The following is a 17,108-nucleotide window of genomic DNA, read 5'->3' as shown; positions in this document are numbered from 1 at the left end:
TAGGTTGCAGTAGGTACTGGGAGATGAAGAAGCTTGCACAGGATAGAGTAGCATGGGGAGAGCTGCATCAAACCGGTCTCAGGACTGAAGACCACAACAACAACAACATAATGACATTTGCAATTGGTAATGGTTGTTGCAAGTGAAAAATAGCAAGTTCCACTATGGTTTGTATCCATATTAAAATGTAGGTAACTATATCAGAATGCAAGTTATCTTGACAAATTTCGATTATGGAAGTCTTCTCAGGTTATCAGCTGAGTCAAATCGTCATTCTGTGACAGTGTTTTGACAAGTTTCCCCACTCATCATCTTCAGGTGAAATGTTGGGTTCATGTCCAGTTTGTATCTTTATACATGCTACACTGCAGGCCCCTCTGCCTCATCTGCAATGGCGGGCCATTTACACACCTCAAGAAGGGGTGTCGCAGATGTTGGTTGTGGGACTCCTGCCGTATTTCAGGGTCCTGGTGTCTTATCCTGGTGCTGCCTGGCTATCCCATCCACTGCCTTCGCCGCTTTCACATCGGAGCACTGTTGATATATTCCTGCTAACACTACATCCCATGCAGAATTCAGTTGGAAACTGCTATCCCAGCTGACAAGATCATGAACCTGTATCTCCACTGCCTCTTTGATGATCCAGTCCTAGAACCCGTTTGTCTGGCACAACACCTTTGCCTGTTCAAAATCAAACATATTACCTTCATTGAGGCTGTGCTGTGCCACCACAGATTTGTCCATTTGGCCGAGGTGAGTGCTTCTCCTATGTTCTGAGCGGTGCTGTAAAATACTTCATTGCATCTGGCCGAATATATTGCCTTCGTGTTCGCAAATTATGCTGTAGACTCTAGGTGCCCATAGTCTTAGTTTGTCTTTCATTGAGCCAAGCATGTTTTTGAATTTAGCTAATTAGCGGAAAGTGGTTTTAATGTTTTTGTTCAATATCCTGGCAATCTTGGCTGTGGGCAGCACAGCATATAGAAGGAATGCCAGACACTTTGTCTTCTTCCGGATCGTCGTCATTCTTCTTCTTCCTTGGCTTATCTGGATCTCCGAGTAGCCACTCTTGCAAAGTATTTCTTTCACATGCTGGAAACCTGTGGGTAGACTTGCATTGTGCTGGATGGTGGCAGCTGTTGGCATTTAGGTACAGAGGTACAGGTCTGCGTCACAGAACAATGCCTTGCCTCAGCTTATAGCATGAGAAGACTTGATCATCAGTGTTGGTAAATGGTTAGGTAAATATAGTCTCAGGCCAGTGTAAGGGTGTGTGTGTGTGTGTGTGTGTGTGTGTGTGTGTGTTTTTAATCACCTCCAAAGTCGAATTTCTACATGAGTCAGAGACCACTTCAACAGCAAAATTCTTTATTAATTCTTATTATTCTTTATTAATCATTCAGGATACATTACTTGTTCAGGGCAGCACCATCATCAGGCCTGTGGGAAGACAACAGCAACAAGACAAGAAAAATAACATGAAAAACAGACCAGACTATATCAGTGAGAAGTATCGTGATACACCACATGTACAAGACTAATATGATGTGAGAAGCATATTATGAAGAAGACACTTGGCATCAGAGGAAACTACAAATCTAAACATGAAATCATTGTGTAGAAAGTAACCTCTAACAGACATAACAACTGAAATCTCCATTTTAAACAACCTGCTATGTCGGTGCCCAAGAATATATGCCATGTAAAAACAAAAGACTAAAAATCAACTTCAGAATGCAGTGTGCCAGAACAGGAAATGTGGAAGGGTGAGGAATGAAGAATTTGGACAGAAAAATATTGTTCTATTTTAGGTCCAAGTTCGGTTTTATTTTTTGCCAAAATCGATGTTGCTTGTGCCAGATTCAGCATTATTGTTTGCTGGGTACAGTCTACTTTTTCACACTAAGCACCATTTTGTTGCTAAATTCTCAGTTATTTTGTTTTGTCTATTGTGGTGTTATTTTTCTTTAATTTCAGTGCTTTTTTTGCCAATTTAGTCCATTTCTGTGTTATTTTTTCTGGTTTATGTTTTATTTTATTTTTTTGCAACATTCAGAGTTGGTTTTTATTTGTGAAATTTGGTATATTTTTTGCCAATTTGGCACTATTTTTTGTCAACTTCAGTGTTACTTCTTGCCACATTCATTGTGTTTATTGCCTATTGCCAAATTCAATTGTTTCTACCAATTTCACTGTTCAGGGATCATGCTTTTTGTTACTGACGCCCCCTGTACATTTTCTGCAAGAAGCTCAGATCCCCTCCCCCCTCTTATTCAGGTGTGGTCCGTCGGCAGCAGCCTGATCAAGCGATCAGCTGTCAATCAGACTAGGATTGACCATTGTATTAGGATGTTTTTATAGACCACCAGCACCCGCAACAAATGTTGTAGAATGTTTCAGGGAAAGTCATGAGTACATAGGAAATAAATATCCAAATTATTCATTAGTTGTAGGTGGAGGCTTTAATCTGGCATCCATCGACTGTGAAAATTACACCTTTATCACAGGGGGCAGAAGCAAAGGCTCGAGTGAAGTTATTCTAGGAGCGCTCTCAACATACAACCTTGAGCAGTTGGTTAGAAAACCAACTCGAGATGGGAACATATTAGATATCTAGGTGACAGACAGACCTGATCTTTTTGAGGAAGTTAATCTAGCAGAAGGTAATAATAATAATAATAATAATAATAACATAGAGTTTTCTTGTTTGGGAAAGCAAATAAAAGTGTCATTAATGAAAATGAATATCTTCATAGTTAGCTCCAAGCATTCACCGTGGGACACAAAGATATTGAGCATCTTTGGCTAGAATTTAAAGGTATTGCCCACCACGTGCTAAAAAGTATGTGCCTAGCAAAAATATAGGGGAGGGAAAAGATCCACCTTGGTACAACAAACATATTAGGAAGTTACTGAGAAAGCAGAGAATTTTACACAGTCGTTTTAAACATAGTCACCCTGCCCCTCCGACAAACAGAAATTATGCAAAATGAAATCAGCTGCCAAAAGGTCAATGAGAGATTCTTTTAATGAATTTGAAAGCAATATTTTATCCGCAGATTCTAAAAATAACCCCGAAAAATTTTATTCGTACATACACACTATGAATGCTACAAATAATTCAATACCTTCTCTTGCTGACAGTACAGGTAAAATAACGGGTGATGATAAACAGAAGGCCGAAATTCTAAACCTAGCTTTCAAAAACTCGTTTATGGTAGAGGACTGTAGCACCATTCCCCCTTTCAGTTATCGAACAAATGCAAGGATGGCTGACATAGTGGGTATTGTATCTGGGATTGTAAAACAGTTAAGATCCTTAGATGCCAGGAAGACATCTGGCCCAGATGTTATCCCCGTAAGATTATATGTTGACCATACTACAAATATAGCACCATTCTTATCCATGATCTATCAGAGATCATTGGAACAGCGGAATGTTCCATGGGACTGGAAGAAGGCCCAGGTCATAGCAACCTATAAAAAGGGTAGAAAATCAGATGCACATAATTACCGGCCAATTTCACTGACATTGATTTGTTGTAGAATAATGGAACATATTTTGTGTTCCGACATAATGACCTTTGTAGACTCTGAGAAGCTCATCTGCAGAAACCAGCACGGTTTCAGGAAACAGCGGTCATGCGAGACACAGCTGGCCTTCTTTGTGCATGATATACAACAGGTTCTAGATACCGGCTCCCAGGTTGATGCCATATTTCTCAGCTTGCGAAACGTGTTCAACTCAGTTCCGCACTATTGCTTGCTACAAAAAGTGTGCGCTTAGGGTCTATCCGATGACATATGTGGTTGGATTGAAAGTTTTCTAATAGACAGAGAACAGTATCTCGTCCTGATTGGGATGACTTCAACAGAAACAAGCGTAACTTCAGGTGTCCCCCAGGGCAGTGTAATAGGTCCGCTGCTTTTTATGATTTACATAAACGATCTGATTGATGGTATTGACAGTGGCATTAGAAAAGTAGTATCACATGAAAGTTGTGAACAAATCGATGAGGATTTGCAGTAAATAAATGCTTGGTGTTTGACTGGCAGTTATCTCTCAGTATTAGTAAGTGTAACCTATTGCATATAACAAGGCAAAAATCTCCATTAATGTATGAGTACAAAATAAATTCCCAGTCTTTGGAAGCGGCAACATCAGTTAAGTATCGCGGTGTGACTGTTCAAAATGATCTCAAATGGAGTGATCAGATTACACAAGTAAGAGGTAGGGCGAACTCTAGATTGTGGTTTATTGGTAGAATCCTGAAGTGATGCAGCCCTTCAAAAAAGGAAATTGCTTACAATACGTTAGTTCATCCAGTCTTAGAGTAGTGTTTGTCTGTATGGGACCCTTACCAGTTGGGTCTGATTCAAGAGATTGAGAAGGTCCAAAGAAGAGTGGCAAGATTCATGACTGTTAAATTTAGCCATCACGAGAACATTACAAATCTCATTGAAAGTTTGAAGTGGGACACACTTGCAGATAGACAACGCACTAACAGAAGGGGCTCCTCACTAAATTCCGAAATCTGATCTTCACCGAGGATGTAGAGCATATATTATTACCACCAACTTTCAAATTGCACAATGATCACCATTCAAAGATAGGGAAATTAGAGCTGGTACTGAGGCGTTCAGACAGTCGTTTTTCCCTTGTGCGATCTGCGAGTTGAACAGGGGGGGGGGGGGGGGTAGTACTTTGGCGGGAATTGTGCCCTCCACCACACACCACTTGGTGGCTAGTGGAGTATATATGTAGATCAAGGTCAATTCATTCTTCACCCGGCTAACAGAAGGGCTGGTCATGGTGCTATAGGACACCCACAAAACTCATACTCATGTGCATAGTTGCTACTCCTCTTTCATCTAGGTCACTCTAATACTGTAATTTCTGCTGTAGTCAGGCTGTTCCCTGCTTCACCTACTGTGACAAACTGATCATCTTTGTCAAAATTCTTACACAAATCCCCTTTTCCTTCAGTCATGTGGATAAGGCTAGCACTTGGCTTCACAGTACTTGTAACATGGTACCCCATTCCTGATTTGTCCTGTACCATGTGGCCTACACCCCTTCCAAGGCTATTACCTAGCAGCAAGAGTCTTTTCTCCCAACTTTCTTTTGGTACCAACCTACACTTAATTTCTTCGTTAGAAGTCTGCGCACTCTATGGTTACCTAGGCCTGGGTGAGGCGTTTCCACTTGTACTTCAGGTAGTACATACTGTAAAGTCAAATGTAGTTGAAGCAGTTGAAGAGCTGTTCCTCTTTCACCCATTGCTTGTTACCCTCACCCAGTTCCTATGATCTTTTTCCCACTTTAACCTCTCAAGTTCAAATTTTGCATAATCTAATTCAGCCTGAAGGGCATAAATCTTTGCCTCCTGTTCAATGATTCTCTTGTCTTTTTTGCAGAGCCTACAGTTCCGTGGGAGTGCCTTGTTGATTCCCCATTCCATTCCCCACTACAGTCGCCTCAGTGAAATTCCAATCCACAGTGTACACAGACCGCTCTCTGTATGACTACCATATGGTGACATCTATGCTTGTCACACATGCAAAACAGGTTACATGTTCAAAAATAGAATTAAATTACTTGATTTTCTTTATTTATGAGCGAAAAAAATTTGGCATACAGGTTAGTGTTTCTAGCATACAATGTAAAAAGTTAATTATTTTCACTTAAAAAAGAACTCAGCAGTCATTTAACTGCAGTATCCATTAATTAACAAATTCACAGTAGAATGTACCTTTTAACCACTACTTATCATGAATATTACTTGAGATTAGATGATGTTTATTATCAGCAGAATGCAGCCTACTACGTGTGATGCGATTTTATGTGATCACTTAAATACAAAACCTCATACGACAAAAGCTTTAGTTTTTTCAGATGAAAGATTCTTAGAGGAAGAAAGTTACATATAAAATATGCTTCACACAATCACTTTACCCTATGATAATTGGCTATTTGTTACTAACGACACAAACACAGCTACAGAAGGGCGCCAGTGCTGCCAACATTCTCCTTCAAGACTGCCTCCCCTTGTTCTTAGAATATGTCTCTCTTCCAGCTTGGGTTATGAATGTCTTTCCTCAGCCTATCCCACTCTGCTCTCTGAGAAATGAACTATTGTTACTTACAAAAGCTAGTCTAGTGTGTGCACTTTTGTGTGTGTCTTTTGGCAGTATTGAAATTTTGCCATCTGAAAGTAAGTCCTTGCCAGCAATTCTATTTCCTAATTTTATATGACAATGTAATAACTACAAATAGCATAAACTGAACCAGATCAGTAATTTAGAAAACCACTGATAAGTAAAAATAGTGTAAAAAAGGGGGAGAATAGGACAGGACCAAAAATATTCCCACATGTGGATCTGAGGTTAGAATAGGCCCGAGGTATTCCTGCCTGTTGAAAGAGTCGACTAAAAGGAGTCTCACATGTTTTGGCCTTTTTGTGATGGTCCCCTGTAGGGTTTGATCTCCATTTTTCAAAATTTTCCTGCAGAGCGAGCCAGTTGGGGAAGGGCACCCTACATGGTGCATAGTGTCGCATCCTTCGTTGACATGAATCTGCACTTCCGCTCATTCTCCAGCTGTTGGGCGAGGTCACCCTCGTGGGTGTGTTTTCCTCCATGCTCTGTGCAGTATCACTTTCTCCACTATCGACCATAATGGACTTCCTTAGCTCGTTTGCACCTGATATCCAGCATGGTAGCCAGTCCGTTGTGGTGGGGTCGCCACGTAGCCTGTTTGTTGTAGCCCCTGACCACACAGGAATTGCTCTGCTGATGCCTGCACCGTTAACTCCTCACATATGCCAAGGAGTAGATGTTCGTCACCCTGGGGCATTGGGACTCCCGACAATAACCATCCTGCCAGGTGGCCTTTGCTGCAGCTGGGTGGCTCCTGTGGGCAGGGCCTCTGTTCGGAGTGGGTGGCATCAGGGCAGATGACATGCCATGAAACATCGTACATCATCTCTTGCTGGTGGTCAAACACTTGCAGTCTCTAAGCGGTCTAACTTCATTGCTAAGAAATATGACCCCAAATTGTCCCCCCCACCAATCCGCCCCCTCCCATCCCCCCCCCCCCTTGTCAATGAACCTCAGTTTTTTGTGTAGCATTTAGAGGACAAGTTTGGGGAGGTGGAGGGCTTGTCCAAAATGTGGTCAGGGTCGGTCTTGATCAAAACAGCATCCTCTCCCCCGTCATGGGCACTACTCGCATGTGACAAGCTGGGGGATGTCTCTGTTTCCATCGTGCCCCATAAGAGCTTAAATATAGTCCAGGGTATCATGTTTCACAGGACCTTCTTTTGCAGTCTGATGATGAGCTGCGTGCCAATTTAGAGCGACGAGGTGTCCATTTCGCCCGGCGCGTCCACTTGGGTCCGAGGGATAATCAGGTTGCCACCGGTCCCTTCATCTTGGCCTTCGAGGGTGACACATTGCCCAAGAAGGTCGGTGTGATAGTCTACTGCTGTGATGTAAAGCCATACATCCCTTCCCTGATGCGGTGCTTTAAGTTTCGGAAGTTTTGCTATATGTCTTCCCGCTGTACTTCCAGCATCACTTGCCGGGATTGTGAATGTCCTTCAAATCCCAATACTCCCTGTACCACACCCTCCCTCTGTGTCAACTGTGGAGAGCATCATTCACCTTGCTCGCCAGACTGCAGGATTTTACAGGAAGAGAGGAAAATCATGGAATACAAGACCCTGGACCGACTGACCTACACTGAGGCTAAGAGAAAATATGAGAGGCTACATCCTGTGTCCTGTATGATGTCAGCCTATGCCGCCGCTACAACTATGGTTCTACCATCCTCCGTTCCGCCTCGTACAGTTGACTCTCAGAGCCGTCAGACTCCACCTGCCCCCTTGATGGTAGGGTGCACTTCCCTTCCTGTTGCTCCGGCACGACCTACTTCAGGAGCAACACCCTCCCCCAACCATCAGGGACTTCAGTCCCCACTTCTGAGCCAGAGAAGCATAAATATTCTTTGGCTCCTCTCACCAGGAAGGGATCCCTTGGGTCACACCCTTCTCAGGTTCCTACCAGTGGCAAAGCTGACACCTGCCAGTGGCTGATGAAGCAACCACAAGTAGCTGGTCATAGGGCTTCACGGTCCTCCTCAGTCCCTGAGACTGAATCGGTGAAGCCCTCCCAGCCGGGCAAACCTAAGGACCAGCGAGAGAAACCTAAAACGAAAAAGCCCCCCAAGAACCAAGCCACTTGGTGGCACCCACACCACCACTACCTACAAGCTCTGTGTCTGAGGATGAGGTGGAGATTCTGATGTCCACTGAGGACCTAGATCTCACTGGGCCCTCAGATACAATGGATGTTGATCGCATAGGTACTCATCTGGAGGCAGCAGGTGACCCTGAGGCGTAGACTGCCTCATTGAGTGTTACATGCCTTCCCAGTCTCACAATCATGTAATCCTCCAGTGGAATTGCGGCAGTTTTTTCCACCACCTGGCTGAGGTACAGCAACTGTTAAGCTTTACACCTGCTCTCTGCATTGCCCTCCAGGAAACCAGGTTCCCGTCAATGCAGACCCTTGCCCTGTGCGGCTGTAAGGAATATCACAGGAACCATAGCGACTATAATAGAGTGTCACATGGAGTTTGCATCTGTGTCCTGAACTCAGTATGTAGTGAACCTGTGCCCCTTCAAACCCCTGTTGAAGCTGTGGCTGTCAGGATAAGGACAACACAGGAAATAACTGTCTGAGTGCATATCTTCCTGCAGATGGCGCAGTACCCGTGAACATATTGGCTGCACTGATTGATCAACTCCCTAAATCTTTCCTACTTTTGGGAGATTTTGATGCGCATAACCCCTTGAGGGGTGGTGCCATGCTTACTGGCCGAGGTAGGGAGGTCGAAAATTTACTGTCCCAACTCGACCTCTGCCTCTTAAATGCAGGTGCCCCGACACATTTCAGTGTGGCACATGGCACATATTCGGCCATTGATATCTTGGTTTGCAACACTGGCATCTCCCATCTATCCACTGGAGAGCACATGATGACCTATGTGGTAGTGACCACTTCCCCATCTTCCTGTCACTCCCCCGGCATCATATCTACAAACGCGTACCCAGATAGCCTTTAAACAAGGCAGACTGGGAAGCCTTCACCTCTGCTGTCACTGCTGAATCTCCCCCACATGGTGCCATTGATGTTGTCGTTGAGCAGGTCACTGTAACAATTGTCTGTGCGGCGGAAAATGCGATCTGTCGTTCTTTAGGGTGCCCCCGGCGAAAGACGGTCCCTTGGTGGTCACCAGAAGTGAGTGAGGCAATTATAGAGCGTCAGCATGCTCTGCAGAGCACCTAATAACCTTTTAGCGTTCCTTGCCCACATTCACCACCTTATAAAACGACTGAAACAGGAGTGTTGGGAGAGGTACGTGTCTACCATTGGGTGCCATACGTCACCTTCCCAAATCTGGATGAAGATCGAACATCTTTGTGGGTACCAGACCGCAACAGGTGTCACTGGCATTAACATCAATGTCGTGTTATCTACTGACGCAACTGCGATTGATGAGCGCTTGCTGAGCACTATTCTCGAGCCTCTGTGTCGGAGAACTACCCCCCAGCCTTTCACACCCTCAAACAGCGGATGGAAAGGAAAATCCTCTCGTTCACTACACGCCGCATTGAACCCTATAACATCCCATTTACAGAGTGGGAGCTTCTCAGTGCCCTTGCACTTTGCACAGACACAGCTCCTGGGCTGGATTGGATCCACAGTCAGATGATGAAACATCTCTCGTCTGACTACAAGCATACAACACGACTTGGCGACATCGTGTCCTTGCCACATTGTATGAGTGGGGTCTGCTCCCAATTTTTATCCAAATCTTCCTGTTGCTCCGTACTTCTGTGTCCAAGTCAGTGCCTCCCATGGTTACCCCCGTATTCAGGAGAATGGCACTCCACAAGGCTCCGTCTCTATTTTAGTGGCTATTAATGGTCTAGGAACAGCTGTAGAGCCATCAGCCTCACCTTCTCTGTATGCAGATGACTTCTCCATTTCGTACTGTTCCTATTGTACTGGTGTTGCTGAGAGGTGCCTACAGGGAGCCTTTCACAAGGCACAGTCATGGGCTCTATCCCAAGGCTTCTGGTTTTCAGCTGCGAAGTCGTGTGTCATTCATTTCTGTCGCTGTCATACCATTCATCCAGAACCAGAACTTTACCTTAATGACGATCCACTCACTATAGTGCAGACATATCAATTCTTAGGACTGGTTTTCGGTGCGGGATTGACTTGGCCACCTCACCTTTGTCAGCTTAAGCAGAAGTGCTGGCAGCACCTCAATGCCCTCCTCTGCCTGAACAACAACAACTGGGATGCAGATCGCTTTACGCTGCTGCAGCTCTACAGAGCCCTTGTTCAATCCCGCCATGACTATGAGGGTCTGGTTTATGGTTTGGTGGCACCCTCAGCATTGTGTTTACTTGACCCAGTGCACCACTGTGGTGTTCGCCTAGCGATGGGAGCTTTTAGAACGAGTCCAGTGACCATTGTCCTGGTGGAGGCCTGAGTCCCTCCATTGAAGGTTAGGCGTGCACAACGGCTCGCCATTTATGTTGCACATGTTCGTAGTTCTCCTGTGCATCCAAATTACTGTTTCCTTTCTCCAACCACCGCAGTTCATCTCCCGCATCGTCAGCCCATGTCAGGGCCTAAGATTGCAGTTCGCGTCCGGTCGCTTCTGTCTGAACTGGAGTCTTTCCCATTACCACCTCTCATCGAGGTCCATTCATGTTCACCTCCATGGGGTACACCTAGGCACCAGATTGTTCTGGACCTTTCGCATGGCCCTAAGGATTCCATTAACCCTGTGGCTCTCAGCTATCGCTTCCTCTCAATTCTTGACATGTACCAGGGCCACGAAATGGTTTACACCTATGACTCATGGTCACATAGGCTTTGCATATGTTCAAGGAGAACATATTGAACAGCACTCCTTGCCAGATGGCTGCAGTATTTTCACTACAGAGCTGGGAGCCATATCTCGTGATCTTGAGCACATCTGCTCATGCCCTAGTGAGTCATTTCTCCTGTGTACCAACTCCTTGAGCAGCCTACAAGCTATCGACCAGTGCTACCCTCGCCATCCTTTGGTAGCGTCCATTCAGGAGTCCATCTATGCCCTGGAATGGTCCCGTCATTCAGTGGCGTTTGCGTGGATACCAGGACACGTCTGAATCCCAGGCAACGAACTTGCCGACAAGCTGGCCAAACAGGCTATGCAGAAACCGCATCTCCGAAAGTGCCCTGTGTTTCGTCTTACGCTGCAGGGTTGTTTGGCTTTGGGAGACGGAATGGCATAACAGTACGCACAACAAACTGCATGTCATTAAGGAAACTATGAATGTGTGGAAGTCTTCCATGTGGTTCTCTTGCAGGGAATCAGTTGTCCTCTGCCAGCTCCACATTGGCTATACATGGCTAACGCATGGTTTCCTTCTCTGTCGCGAGGACCCAACTCAGTGTCGCTGTGGCTGACAAATGACGGTTGTCCACCTTTTGCTGGACTGCCCACTTTTAGCCACTCTGCGGTGAACTTTTAACTTTCCCAGCATCCTATCTTTAGTATTGGGCAACAATGCCTCAACAGCAGCTTTAGTTTTATGTTTTATTTATGAGGGTGGGTTTTATCATTTGATCCGAGTTTTAGCACATGGGTCATTCCACGTCAAAGGGACCAATATTAAAAAGTGTCCCTACTCGACCACCTCCAAATCTAATGAAATTAGGTGTGAAGGTTCTACATGGTCTTTGATGGTTATATACCAAATTTCAGTTCAGTATCTTCAGTTGTTGAATTCTTATGGGCTTTTAAAGAGAGGCTACTCACCTCCGCATCATGTACAGAGGCGCAAATGTGCCAACTTTGCTAGGCTTTTTTAAAAGTTCTAGCAAACATTTGGTCATTTGCTTTAATATACGTAGACAACTTTTTATGCTGAATCACACCATGACAAAAATTAGGGATTTAGCCATACCTAAATATGGATACAAGCTGCTAAAGTGGCTAAAAATTTGTCGCACTATTCTGAGAGCCAGGGTTTGACCGACCACTACTACCTTTGTGCAAGCCAATCACGCCAAAACTTCAGATGGCTGCCCCTACCTATGATGTCTATAAATCAATCAAATTTAATTAGCACTGGATGCCCATATGAAAAGATATGCATCTGCAAAGTTGGCCGAAATTTTCTACTTGCAAATTTTAGGGTATTTTGGGTGGGGGGAGGGGGGGGAGGCAATATCTCAACTATGTCTTCTTCAATCCTTTTTTTCTGTTCACAGCTGGATAGAGCAATAGAGCATCTTTTAAGCTTTCAAAGCTATATTGTTTAATTTCTGGATCTTTCATATTGATGAGTAAGAATACCTATCAAAAGTAGGGAAAATGGATTATTGATAAATACAAAAATTAATACGATTTTAAGTTGTAAATAAAAAAAAAAGTGTAATTGAAGTGTCTTTTAATACAATAAGATTTTCCTGTGTTTTAGGGAAAGTAACTATGCGAATGAGAAGTGTTTTTATATTATTTTACACTGAAGAATATAAATATAATAAAACCTCAGAAAGTGCCCAGAAGATCATAAAATCTAGAGGATAATAATGGAATGCTATGTTGCTGTAGAAGGTTTTAACCCTACAATGCATTGTCACTTGGCTGCCATTGGTATTTTAAAGCACCAATAGTTTTTTAAGGCTCTACCCTCATAGCAGTGATATACATTGCTGAATCACCACTTTCAGTTGCTGCTTTCACTATTGGCAATTTTCACAGTGTCAGTCTTTTGTGTGGTGTAATCTTTGATGTTGACACTGTACAATCTTAGTGTTGAGTACTGAGTGTTTGAATAATCAGTGATTATTGTTGTAGCTGAAGGTAAGCACTAAAACAATATGGTTTGATAGCCTAATTTGTATATTTTATACAAAAACAACACTGAATATTGTTTGAAGACATCACCATTTTATCATTGCAAAAGGGAACTACAGTTAGGTAAGGAAATGTCACCAACTGACAAGGAGCTTCTTAAGTGCAGGTCTGGGCTTGATTTTACTGAAGATGCCCAAATTTGTTCATACCAGAATGCCTTGTTGATGACAAAATTTCAATTCCACAGAATTTCTGCAACCCATTTGGCAAAGAAAAAATAACCAAGAAGGCTTGACACCAGTAAACACTTCAATGGCTGATAGGTTGCAGTTACTGACTAATAAAGTTTTTAAACCTGGTCTGAAAATTTGTACCAAATGTTGACACGAAATGCCCAAAAAGAATCATCCCGCAAGGATAAACAAGAATCACCATCCACTGAAGCCATGGGTGTTGTTGATGCTTGCTTTACTGCTAACACTTCATTATCATCGCTGCTTGGAGAATCACTACTAAAGCTTCAGGATCAGCGAAAGGGATTCAATGGGATACATAAAGTGCAAGTGCCCAAGGCAGAATTACTAAGGTAATTGCTATAGCTACTGGTGTGAGCCAAGTAGTTATTGCTCAGATACAAATGGAAGGGTGCCATAATTGTAAAGGTATGGACATCTTAATTGAACAATTTAAGGTTAAACTTCAGATTTCAAGCAATAGCAGGAAAGTTCAAATTTTGACCCTGGACCCAAATAGCTGCACTGCTGAAAAAATTGCTAAAGAATTTGCTGTTTCAACCAAGATGGTGAAGAAGGCTAGGAAACTAAAGATGGGATTTTGGCAACACCTGCAAATCGAAAAGGGGAAAAAGCTCATTGATGAAATAAAACAAAATGTCCTCGCTTTCTTTGAAGATGATGATGTTTTCTCATTTATGCCCAGACAAAAAGGATTGTGTTGCAGTCAGAATAAATGGGGAAAGATTCACAAGGAGAAATGCCTGCTCCTTTGTAACCTTAAAGAAATGTTCATTGCTTATTGTAAGCAATATGGAAATGAACTAAGCTTCTCAAAATTTTGTGAGCTCAGGCCAAAATGGTGTAGTACAGCTGATGCTTCTAGATCACATTCAGTATGAGTATGTGCAATTCATCAAAATCTCAAATTAATGTTGGCTTCAGGAACATCCATTCAAGATGATTACAAAGATTTGATGAAAAAAGTGTTTGCAGCTTGGAATCAAAAAATTGCATGCTCCAACATTGTGAGGAATGTCCTTGAGAAATGTGACTAGAGGCTTTTCTTGAAGACACTTTTAAAGACTAAAACCCTGAAGAAACAATGGAATACAAGCAATGGGTCCATGCTGTCAGAGACACATTGGAGACTTGCCGGAGAACTGTTGAAGATTTCATGGAGGCATTGATTTTGAAAGTTACTGGTTTAAGAAGCTGTCACTTTGTGTCAGAACACCAAAGTTTATAACTTAAGCAGCTACAAAGAAATCTCGCAGAAAATGAATGAGCTATATTGATAGATTTTGCTGAGAATTATTCATTTGTTGTTCAGCATACTGTGCAAGGATTCCATTGGGAGAAATTGAAAAAATCCACCCAGATCAAGAAAAAAGGTTTACCATGCGACATACAGTATCTGGAACAAGAGAAAATCAATTAATTGTAATCAGATCAGAGTAAGCAGAATTTCCAATGATGCTACAGCATTCACAGTTAACGCCTTCAAAGCAGATGAAGAAATTCCAGCAGTCTCACTTCCAAGTTTACAACCAGGACAGTATGTTACATGTATGGGTGGCAATTTTTGGTGGGTTGGAAACGTGAAGTTTCACATGCGGTCATGCTCGTTCCTTCCACTGTCCGACTGCTAAAGATACCTTCTAGATTCCTGAGCAACATATCTCCATGACTTTAGAAGCCCCATCAACATCATCACCAGGAAGACAACACAGTTATCTGCAATCTGTTATTGACAAAATTGTAGAAGTGCTTAATGAAAAATGGAACTGACTCTTTAGTATTTTTGATCTGCAAATTTGCTGTGTTTTGTACTACACTTGCTTTTATGTCATGTGTTAAATTAATGTTTGAAATTGACATATACACTCAAATAAAAGCAGTTTGGTCCCTCCCCCCTTCTTTTAAACCAACCAAAAATATTTGTTAATTTTGTTTATAATGATATAAAGAACCAGGCGCATTGTATGCTCATTAAAAAAGTCATTGCTTATAACATTGAGAAAGTACAAATTGGAATGTCAAGTGTCTGAATAAAGCAGGAAAATCAGTAAAACAAATGGAATGAATATATATGTAATAGGTGCTCAGATCATGCTATGAAAGGTCAAAGTCATAGCATGCGTCTTGAACTGTGCTACAAAACACAACTAAAAAAGGAGGGGATGTAGTCTTACACCAGTGCTAAAAAGACCCACAGTAAAATGCATTATTCAAAATGCATTAACGTGCTAAAAACAAATGTATTGTCGCCAAATGCACATTTTTTTTTTCTTATGGCAAAAAATCGAGAAGACTGTCATTAAAGGGTGGGAAGAGAAAATAATAATAATAATAATAATAATAATTATTATTATTATTATTATTATTATTTCTGCTAAAATCACTTTCACATTTATAAGAAATCGATTCTTTATTGTGATGCAAATAAATTTAAATTTTCTCAAGGACATCTATTGATAGAATGTAGTAGATGATTAGTGTCTCTAAGGTAGCAAATGAACAGACACAAATTACTAGCATACAGGTGTTGACTAGAATGTATTAATGTTGCAACCTATCTGCCCAATGTAGTAATCTTTGTGAAACCCACATATTAACTAGGAGAGACCAGCTTTATTATGTTACATTTATTTACTTACCTACCTGGATTAACATAGACAGACTGTTATAACGTCTAGTTGAACAAATATATTTCTAGGACGACACAATACATGTAAGTCACAGATCAAGTAAACAAAGTAAGACGTGTGTACACTGTAACAGTCAAATCAGCACTGAGTCCAAGTCTAGCGGCCGCTGGCTGGCTGGCCGCTTAGGTGGCGCGGCTGCTGCTTGGCTGGCAGACAGCGCCGCATGTAGAGGACGCGAGGGGTGGGGTGGAGGACAGTAAAGTGCTGCTTGTGGGAGCATACAGGGATGAGATGGAGAGAGCGTAGGGCAGCTAGGTGCAGTCGGAAGGCTCAGAAGAGGGTAGGGGTTAGTGGAAAAGGAGACTATGCATGAATTAGTGGAACAGAGGGCTGTGTAGTGCTGAAATGGGAACAGGGAAGGAGCTACATGGGTAAGGACAATGACTAACGAATGTTGAAACCAGGAGGGTTATGGGAATGTAGGATATATTGCAGGGAGAGTTCCCATTTGCACAATTCAGAAAATCTGGCGTTGGTGGGAAGGATCACAATGGCACAGGTTGTGAAGCAGTCATCAAAATAAAGAACATGATGGTGGGGACATGCTCAGCAACTGGATGGTTAAGCTGTTCCTTGACCACAGTTTGTCAGTGGACATTCATGTGGACAGACAGCTTGTTGGCTGTCATGCCCACATCGAATGCAGAACAATGGTTGCAGCTTAGCTTGTAGATTACTTGACTGGTTTCACAGGTAGCCCTGCATTTGATGGGATGGTGACATTCATGACTGTACTGGAGTAGGTGGTTGTGGGAGCATGTGTGGGACAGGTCTTGCATCTAGGTCTATTACAGGGATATGAGACATGGGGCAAGGGGGTTGGGAGCAGGGGCTGTTATGTATGGAAAAAGATATTATGTAAATTGTGTGGGCAGCAGAATACCTCTGTGTGAGGAGTGAGAAATATAGTGAGTAGGACATTCCTCATTTGAGGGCACAATGGGAGGTAGTCCAAACCCTGGTGGAGAATGTGATTCAGTTGCTCCAGTCCTAGGTTGTACTGAGTCATGAGGGGAATGCATCCTTGTGGTCAGATGTTGGGACTTTGGGAGGTGGTGGGCGAGTGGAGACAGAAGGCACGAGAGATCAGTTTTGGTAAAAGTTTGGGGGGGGGGGGGGGAGGTAATTACAGTCTGTGAAGGCCTCAGTGAGGCCCCTGGTATATTTCAAGATGGACCACAGGTGATTAGGCTGTATGGAAGGTACATCTTGGTATGGAATGGGTGGCAGATT

This window comes from Schistocerca nitens, chromosome 4 (assembly GCF_023898315.1).
Source record: "Schistocerca nitens isolate TAMUIC-IGC-003100 chromosome 4, iqSchNite1.1, whole genome shotgun sequence".
Taxonomy (NCBI): domain Eukaryota; kingdom Metazoa; phylum Arthropoda; class Insecta; order Orthoptera; family Acrididae; genus Schistocerca; species Schistocerca nitens.
Note: the sequence above shows the minus strand (reverse complement) of the source record.